Source organism: Gadus chalcogrammus, chromosome 23, assembly GCF_026213295.1.
Source record: "Gadus chalcogrammus isolate NIFS_2021 chromosome 23, NIFS_Gcha_1.0, whole genome shotgun sequence".
NCBI lineage: Eukaryota > Metazoa > Chordata > Actinopteri > Gadiformes > Gadidae > Gadus > Gadus chalcogrammus.
The window spans coordinates 8,309,005-8,317,670 of record NC_079434.1 but is presented as its reverse complement, the minus strand read 5'-3'; positions in this window follow the sequence as shown (position 1 = coordinate 8,317,670).

Genomic DNA, 8,666 nt, shown 5'->3' with positions numbered 1-8,666 from the left:
CTCATTCCCTGTCTCTCACCTCCCACCACTCTCTCCCTCACTCAGTCATAATTCTCTCTATCCTTCTCTAGGACGAGGGTCGACAGTTAATGGAGGCCGTCTTCATTTTAATTTTTTTATAAATATATATCATCAGCTGCAGAAGGAGATAACGTCGCGTAGGAGACCGGGGGACCATCGGATAAACGTTGAGACGGAAACCATTGTGGAAGGATACAGACTCTGTGTGTGTGTGTGTGTGTGTGTGTGTGTGTGTGTGTGTGTGTGTGTGTGTGTGTGTGTGTGTGTGTGTGTGTGTGTGTGTGTGTGTGTGTGTGTGTGTGTGTGAGATGGGGGGGGGAGGGGTGATTGAGGGGGGGAGGTGTGGGGAGGAGGGTGTAGCCTACAACTCAATCACCGTGACAGCAGTAAGACGCTTGTTTAATGACTTTGTAAATGCGAGGGGGCAGGGGGCGTGGGTCTGGGGGTCTGTAGCTGTCTGGCGGGCGGCGGCTGTTGTGACGGCTGACATGATGTTTATAACGAGGTGGGATTAGGGTGACGGAGAGCGGAAATTACTCCTGGATGAAGGTCACACTCGGGGCTCGGGCGCGTGGCGTCTTGACACACACACGCCCCCTCTTGCCGCGGCACGGCGCTCAGGGCCTGCGCTTCACGGGGGGAAATGGGCTGAAGGTTTTAGTCTTTATTCATTATTACCATTCTTAGTAGACCTATTTTCAGCAAGAGCATAGCCATTATTTTACTAAACGGTGGATCTAAAAATGAATGTATTCTATACTCTCGCTGACCCCCTCTCTCATCCTCCCTTCTCTCATTTTTCGTTTCCTGTCTCCGTCTCCTCTCTCCATCCTGGCCTCGCTCACATCAATTCTCTCTCCCCCCCCCCCTCCCCCCCCCCTCTTGGGCACGTCAGTGGCCTAGCTTGAGGTTGAACTAAGTATCACACGCAGTGTACAGGGGGAGGGGAACAACAACAGACCTGTTACCATGGCGAAACCAGGGGCAGCAGAGTACCTCATCAGGTAGGACATTTCCAGAACACCATACTCCTCTTTCACTGTGGCCTCACCACGACTACAAACACCGGGTTCTGCAACCCTGGGAAGCAGCCCGGTTGCTTAGCATTCACCGGGCTCTGCCTCTCAGAAGTATGCAGAGAATACGGTGGGAATTTGAAAAGAAAATATCTGTAACGGATCAATTGTGTCGGACAAACCGCCGGCTCCGTGCCCTGAAGACATGACTGAAATTGAGAAAAACAGACACAGCTGCGAGCATTCCCGTTCACTTCTCCAACGCAACATCATAAACACGGTGAATAATACATCACACGCCGCAGCACCTAGCGCCATACGGTCTGCAGAATCCCTCCCCGTCTTCAGAAACATCTGAAGGCCCACGCCTCGGCCGGGAGCCTCTGTCTCAACCACCTTGTGTATTTCTTTGTTTGAGCGCTTGGGCTGAGAGGTATGAACATATCAATCTACATCCTGCCAGGCCCCAGACTACCACTCTGTACTGAAACATTAAATAGACGACTTACCTTTTGTTCCTGATTCCTATAGCTGCTCTGAATTTTATCCACTTGGCACTTTAGAAACTTGCTCAAGCAGCACTTTTCTTTGTAGCGGCTCCAATATTGATTGAGCGCGTTAATTGTTCTCAGCCTCACCTAAGTCGCTAAGTGGCTTTGTTTGAATAAGAAAAAGAGTCTACCAAATTACTTAATCGAAATGTCAATATCATAATTGCATATATCTGGATGTTCAAATCCCCAAAGCAAGCACACAATATTCATTGTCTGGTTTTACAGATACAGACTTCATGAACACGATTCAGTGAGCCAATTACTGATCTGCAGCTTCTCAGGAATAGATATGAGGTTGGAGGTTTCGGTCGTGAGAGGCAAGTTGGTCTAGCTCCCTATAGCTGAAATCTCATCTCTCTCTTGTTGCCAACCAACTTAATGTTTTAAGAAACTCTGGTATAGCAACTAGCTTAGCCACATAGCAATGAACAACCTTTAATGGCTGCTATCGCCTGACAACTGTTTTAAGAAATTACACAATTTTAAAAACTATGAGAATGGTGAGGAATATGATGATCAATTGTGTTTTTTAAACAAGTCAGATTGATAGATTGAGGATGGATGTTTGTGTGGGGGGCATGGGCGATTGATTGGATGGATGCAAGTTTACCTGGCCCCTTTTAGACTAGCCCTGCCTAAAGGAGAGATCGCTCCAGTTCCCCTTCTAAAGGAGGGCTCTGTGCCGAGTTTCCTTAACCTTTAAAGGGCCTTCAGAACTACGGTGTAAAGGATGTATAGCATGGAGTGTAGAGTGCTGTGAACGCACTGAAGGGCTGTACAATTCAGCCTGTAGCCTCAGGCTCTTTTGATGTGTAATATAATTGATGTGTCCATCCCAATATCTACAGATCAGACAGAATATAGTTAATATATCTGACATGCCTGTCAATCACCATGAGACTGGAAAGTCTAGAAACCTGGAGATTTAACAAAACGTGTATCACAATGATGCCGATGGTGATTCACTTGATTCATAAATGCCTTAGGTGGAATCGCCTCATAATGTGATTGTGTAGACTTTGTGCTGGCTGGCTGCGGAAGATTTATCTTAATCAAAAGATTGTTTATGTATTTATGATGTGTGACCGTAGGTCACTGATAAATATCTTTGTATAGCGGTGCTTGGGTGATTTGTGTGTGAGATGGATGGATGTGAGTAACAGCCGTAGAGACTGAGAGAATATGTGTGTGTGTGTGTGTGTGTGTCTGTGTGATTCCACTGTTTTCAAAGAAAGCCACCTGAGGAAGGAGGCAACTATGTGTGTGGGAATTGTATGTAACTGTGTTTCTCTGAGCACAATTCAAGCAAAATGAAGACTGAGTTTGGATACAACAGCCAGACATTTACAAAACACGACATCTGTTGACTCCCCGACTCTCTCTTACACAAACACACACACACACAGCAAACAAACACAAGGCTGCTCTCTGCCACAGGACTCACATCCCCCCAGTTGTGTTTCGGGTGGTGTTAAAAAACACAACGTGTGCTCTGAGCCCTCTCAGGTGTGAAGCCCATCTCCATCTCCACCCGCCAGATCACCTCAGAGCACCTCCACTGCCTGCTCGTGCCTCCTTGTCAATAATCACATCAATAAATAACCGCTTAAACAGCCCAGGTTGTCTGCGCGGTGTGCCTCACCTTTTGGTTTGGTTTCCGGTCCAGACCGGAGGCGTGCGGTGGGGGCGGGTTTGAACTGAAGCAGGCAATAATGGACCGCAGCACCCGAGGTTATGGCCTCCCTCTGCTCTCTGAGACAGCTCATAAGTCAGCTCTGGTCCGGTTTCAGTTGTTCTGACTTCCTAACTTCAGTTCTGCCTTTGGGATTTTGTGCTTACCACAGGCATAAAGAAGTAGGCTACCTTTTCAATATGTACCACACAACTCTTCTAGGTAAAAATGGACGGAGATTATGAATTTAGAGCATCCTTGATGGTCATGGCAAGACGAAAATGGACCAATGTGTAACATGTCAGTAATCAGGATTTTTTATGACATGGCTTTGGATTTTAAGGGGCACCTATTTTACCACCAGGTGTGACACTGATTATGTCTGGTAATGGCCAATCAACATCCCACCTGGTGGTAAAAAGAAATGGCATAGGTAACATCTCAACCTCATCAAGTCCTCATACGACTTCCTCTAGTCTGGACACACACATAGTGGTGTGAGACTGACAGAGCCATGTACAGACAAGCAACGTCATCCAGACCACATGTCCAACAGAAGATAGTCTCACACACACACACACACACACACACACACACACACACACACACACACACACACACACACACAGTTAAAAATATGCAAACTGAGAACTGACCCAGTACCAAGTACCAACCTTGACATCCTAATGTCCTCAAAATTTCAGTTACACAAAAGTCTGGTCACAAACATTATGGTGTAAGCAAACTGATGACCGACAAAGCACAACACAAGCAGCAGGGCCCCCATGCACATTCGGTCCCGCTCCCTCACATTGTGCCTGTCTGGGCTGTCAGAGGAACGGGGGGCAGGTGGTGCTGTAACCTTTCTGAAGCTATTCCTGTCGGGAGCAGAGAGCTATCTGCGCCGGGGGAGGGACACGCTGCAAAAAGGCAACAGGACCTCATTGGCAATAGGATAGACCGCTCTCCATCCGCATCACGTATGTGCACACACACATACACACGGCAACCTATGAACTTAGAAACATAGAAACGCATAAACCTACATAGGCTACACGCGTTTACGCACAAGCGTGCGTGTACCAAAAAACTCTTGAGAAAAAGTAACGCATGCATGCACCTGACTGAAAAGTCTCCTCCGAGTGCCACCTCGTGGACGTTTTTTTAAACAGTGATTAAAAGCATCAAGGATAAGATCGCAGATGACATTTAATTCCCCCGCTACTTACTCCTCTAACTAATCCCCTGTGATCAGGCGACTCTCAGAGTACAACAATGAATAAATCAAGTTTATTTTAAAAAACCATTACGTTTTGTTTGATTTTAATTACAGGCATCGCTCAGTCAACATCATTAGTGACAGACACTGAGCGTGCAGAGCAGAGGAATGTAAACCTCATCTTTTACTTATAATTGATCTATCTGCATATATTTAGGACTAAAACAAAAAACGTCTCGGAGTTTGCTGGGAGGGAACCAAACTTAAGTTTTTCACAACTCAACCAAACACTAAATACGCACACACCCAGGGGACAACCCGCTTTGTTCAGATGACATTTAAAAAACTGTGCGCAAGTGAGTTTGTTTTGTTCCATCACTCCCCCCGGGGGCGAGGTAGCACCGCCCCGCTGTCGCTCCAGATACAGAGCCATCTGGATGTCGATGGGGAGACATTTAGGATGTACACGCACCACTAACGACCACCACACAGTCCCACTATGCTGGGATGAGAGATGTCTGTGAATGTAAACAGCATTAGCCCAGTGAAATCGGATTTAGTGATATTCGACCAATGCCTTACTGTTCTGGAGAGCATTATTCCACACAAACAATAAATCTACAAGGATGAACGCTACGGAATAGCCTACCTCAGACATGTTGACGTTCTGTAGAGTAGGCCGTAACAGATCTTAAATTAAACAGTTGGACACCGTACGGGAGACAAGGTCTGTACCGTCAAATTCGAGTCTGCAAACCTTGAAAGGTCACATTGGTTTGGCGCTGTCAGTTTTCCATTTTTTTTTTTTTGCGACTTGCGGTTTATATATTTTGGTCTACTTGAGATTTATTGACGAGCCGGATTTGCCATAGAGACAGGCAATCAGCCGGTACCCGACACGCGGGGACCTCGAGTGTCAGCTGGGTCGGACGGGCGACGTCGACGGAATACTGATTCAACGCTACACTGTCCGAGACATCTCCAAAAGTATAATTTCAGCAACTTTTCGGGTTACGTACGGTTCTGTGTGGAAAGATATCTCAATTATGAACACAAGTATATCTGAATGTAGTTGTGGAATGATTTAATATACACAAATGTATACAATTATTTATTTTTTTAATTAAGAGAATGTCAAGTGGGCTTTACCATCCCTAAACATCAGTCCACATTTCACAAATTCACATGTAACCTATACACCTATTACAAGCACACTACACAAATACACTCCAATGATATAAGAAATAATTATTTCAATGGTACAAGATAAGCCGTCTGCAATCTCCTTAATTACAATTTGTGTCAAAATAATCAAGAAAATCTCGAGCTCAAAGTCACGTTGTCGTGACAACTTCCAACAGTCTATACATGTGTCCGCCTTCTTCTTGTAGTCTTTTATACTGGCTGGTAAAACAGACTGTAACAGAAGATAACCCGCTGGTTACATCAGCTACAGCTGGTGGAGCAGACTGTACCAGCAGATAACCCGCTGGTTACATTTGCCCCAACTGGGAGAACAGACTGTACCAGTGGATCCACCCCACTGGTTACTTCTGCCCAAGCTGGGAGAACAGCTGTGCAGCGCTGTCCACGTTAACCGCTTCCTTTGGCGGCTCTCTGACGGTCTGCGGATACAGAAAAAAAAAACACTGATTAGGTCCTCAGGAAAAACAAGAAGTGTTACTGTTAAAGGGTGCCTATTTAACCACTAGGTGTGTCACAAGCCTTTTCATAAGCTATCCACTTGTAACATCACAAGGTAGTGTCATCTAATGGATAGACTAGCCCACGACAAGCCTATAAGGTAGGCTGGGCACATCTTGTTAGACACACCCACTCGTGATGTCACCAACAGCTACATAAAGTGTCTCTGAGGACTGAACAGCAGGGGCCTGTACCACGAAGCTCGCTTAGAGGGTTAGCGAGGTATGTTGAGCTCAAAGCCTGGGTTAGTTGTACCACGAAAGTCGATCTCTTTTAGCGTCGCTGTATCACCATGGTGACTTATGCTCGCAACCAAACCTGGTCGGGAGCAGTTTTTCGGCTTAGTCTAGCCGGAGATCGGCTACTTAAATCGGCGTGCGCAGCTTCCTAGCCCCTCCTCTGACAATGGCGTCACCATTTGTGGGTGTTCCCGTGGACCTCGGCGCACTTCTCGTACAGGCGTCTCTCCGGAGACAGAGGGTTTTAAGGGACAGAACCGATCCTTTGGCATTGTCTGACGATGTTCAGATTTCAAACTTTATTGTCATTGTGCAAACAACGAAATTGGGGTTCTTCATGAGAGATACAGATTCTCATCAGAGGGTGTTCGTTATTTGATCGTCCTTGTTGGACCTTATGTAGACAATGATTACTGTTGCGCATTGTGTCTCCGTGACAGAGTGCTAGAGTGGAGGTAGCGCGCCAGTTTTGAATTTCTGCGAGGGGGGTTCGACTCCCAAGTGACACGAATTTATGTGAAGCTTAAAAAGTCCCAATTCTCATTCATATGGAATACTTATTCACTAAAGCTTATGGAATTATATTTTTGTGCTTATTTCGAACTTGAACCCATATTTTCAAGGCCGTGCTGGCACCACAACTATGGGGGTAAAATGCATGATGATAGACCGCCGAATTTGAACCCCGGTCGCTGGCGTTCGGGTCTTATACTAATCCACTACGCTACAGCCGCTACCTCTCAGCGGTTGAAAACATGTAATACATTTCTTACATAGAGTGTATTTCAAGTGAATTCCCTAAATGATAGAATAAGGCAGGATGGACGTTGCTTATGCATTTGTAAATCATCATCATTCTATTTGGATTAATGGCGAACAATTCTGCATTTGGCATAGTTATTTTATAGACAATATGCAGAATCTTTTCACTTAAACGCATATAGACTGCTTGATCTATCGTAAAGGTGAGAAAAATTACGCAAAAAACGCCCCTTTCAAGTGAACCCGCACTGAACCTAAAGCGGAAAACCTGGTTCGACTAATTGAATCTAAAGTGAGATTCGTGGTACCGTTTCACTCTAATTGCGAGTTGCGGCTCTGTCGAGCCAGGTTTTCCCAAGAAAGCCTGGGTATGTTCAGCGAGGTTCGTGGTACAACAAGGTCTAGTGGAACAACAACGGCCTAATTGAGGGACTTTGGGCCTTGTACCTGCGTGGGTTTCTGCGGCGCAGGAGCCACACTTTTAGAGATGCTCTTCACGTCCCTCTGGACCTCTGTGAAGATCTGGTTCAGGTTCTCCACCTTCTCATGTTTCACAGCGTTCATCTGGAAAGACAACACGTACACACGTGATGTTGCTTCTCCAACAACACACTGCTTCGCAGTGGGTGGCAATCAACAAACCTGCGACCCCAGGATCACGCAAGGCGAATTCTCTAACCGTTATAGCGTTCTTAATATACTAACCCTACGTTCAAATACCCATACTACCATACGCCGTAAAAATATATAGTATGGAAATGCAGTATGCTAATAATACCAGGATGTTGTACTACAGCCGGCCGCATTTCACAGTATGCAAGTCAGCATGCTTTTTAGCTATTCTCCCCAACAATCCTCTGCTCAACGTAAGATACGCTGTGTGCAACAGTACATACTTTGTAAGAGAGGCTGCAGTAAGTTCTACACATAAAAAAAAAAAAAAGTATGTGATTTGGAAAACACAGGAGTGACAAATAAATACATACATACATAGCATCAAGGCAGAATGTGAGTGTGCTTACTTGTTTCAGTGAGGTTTTGACTCGTTTTGCCTTGTTCTTACTTTTGCCTTGTTTGTTGGCCACCTGGAAGACATTTTGCTGCTTCTTAACCCTCGGTTTGTTTTTCCCCATGACTGACCTGAGACAAGAGCAGGAAACAACAATCAGCATGTTACGATTCTGTAAGTACTCCCTACTGACTCAGATATTCCAGATTCCCTACATTGATCCATGCTTGTCTTAAAGGTTGCATAGGTGATTTGCTTTTTTGGCCATTTTTGCAAAATTACTTGAAATCCTTATCATAACCCGCTTACAGCCACTGAGTTAGAAGTACTGACATGAAAATTAAACTTGTCAATCATCTGTGGAACGGGCAGGGCTCGAAAAACTCCAGCCAATCATATCCATTGCCACCGAGTTTCATTGGACAGTAAGTACGTCAATCAAACGGTCGTACTGCACTCCCCCTCCCCCG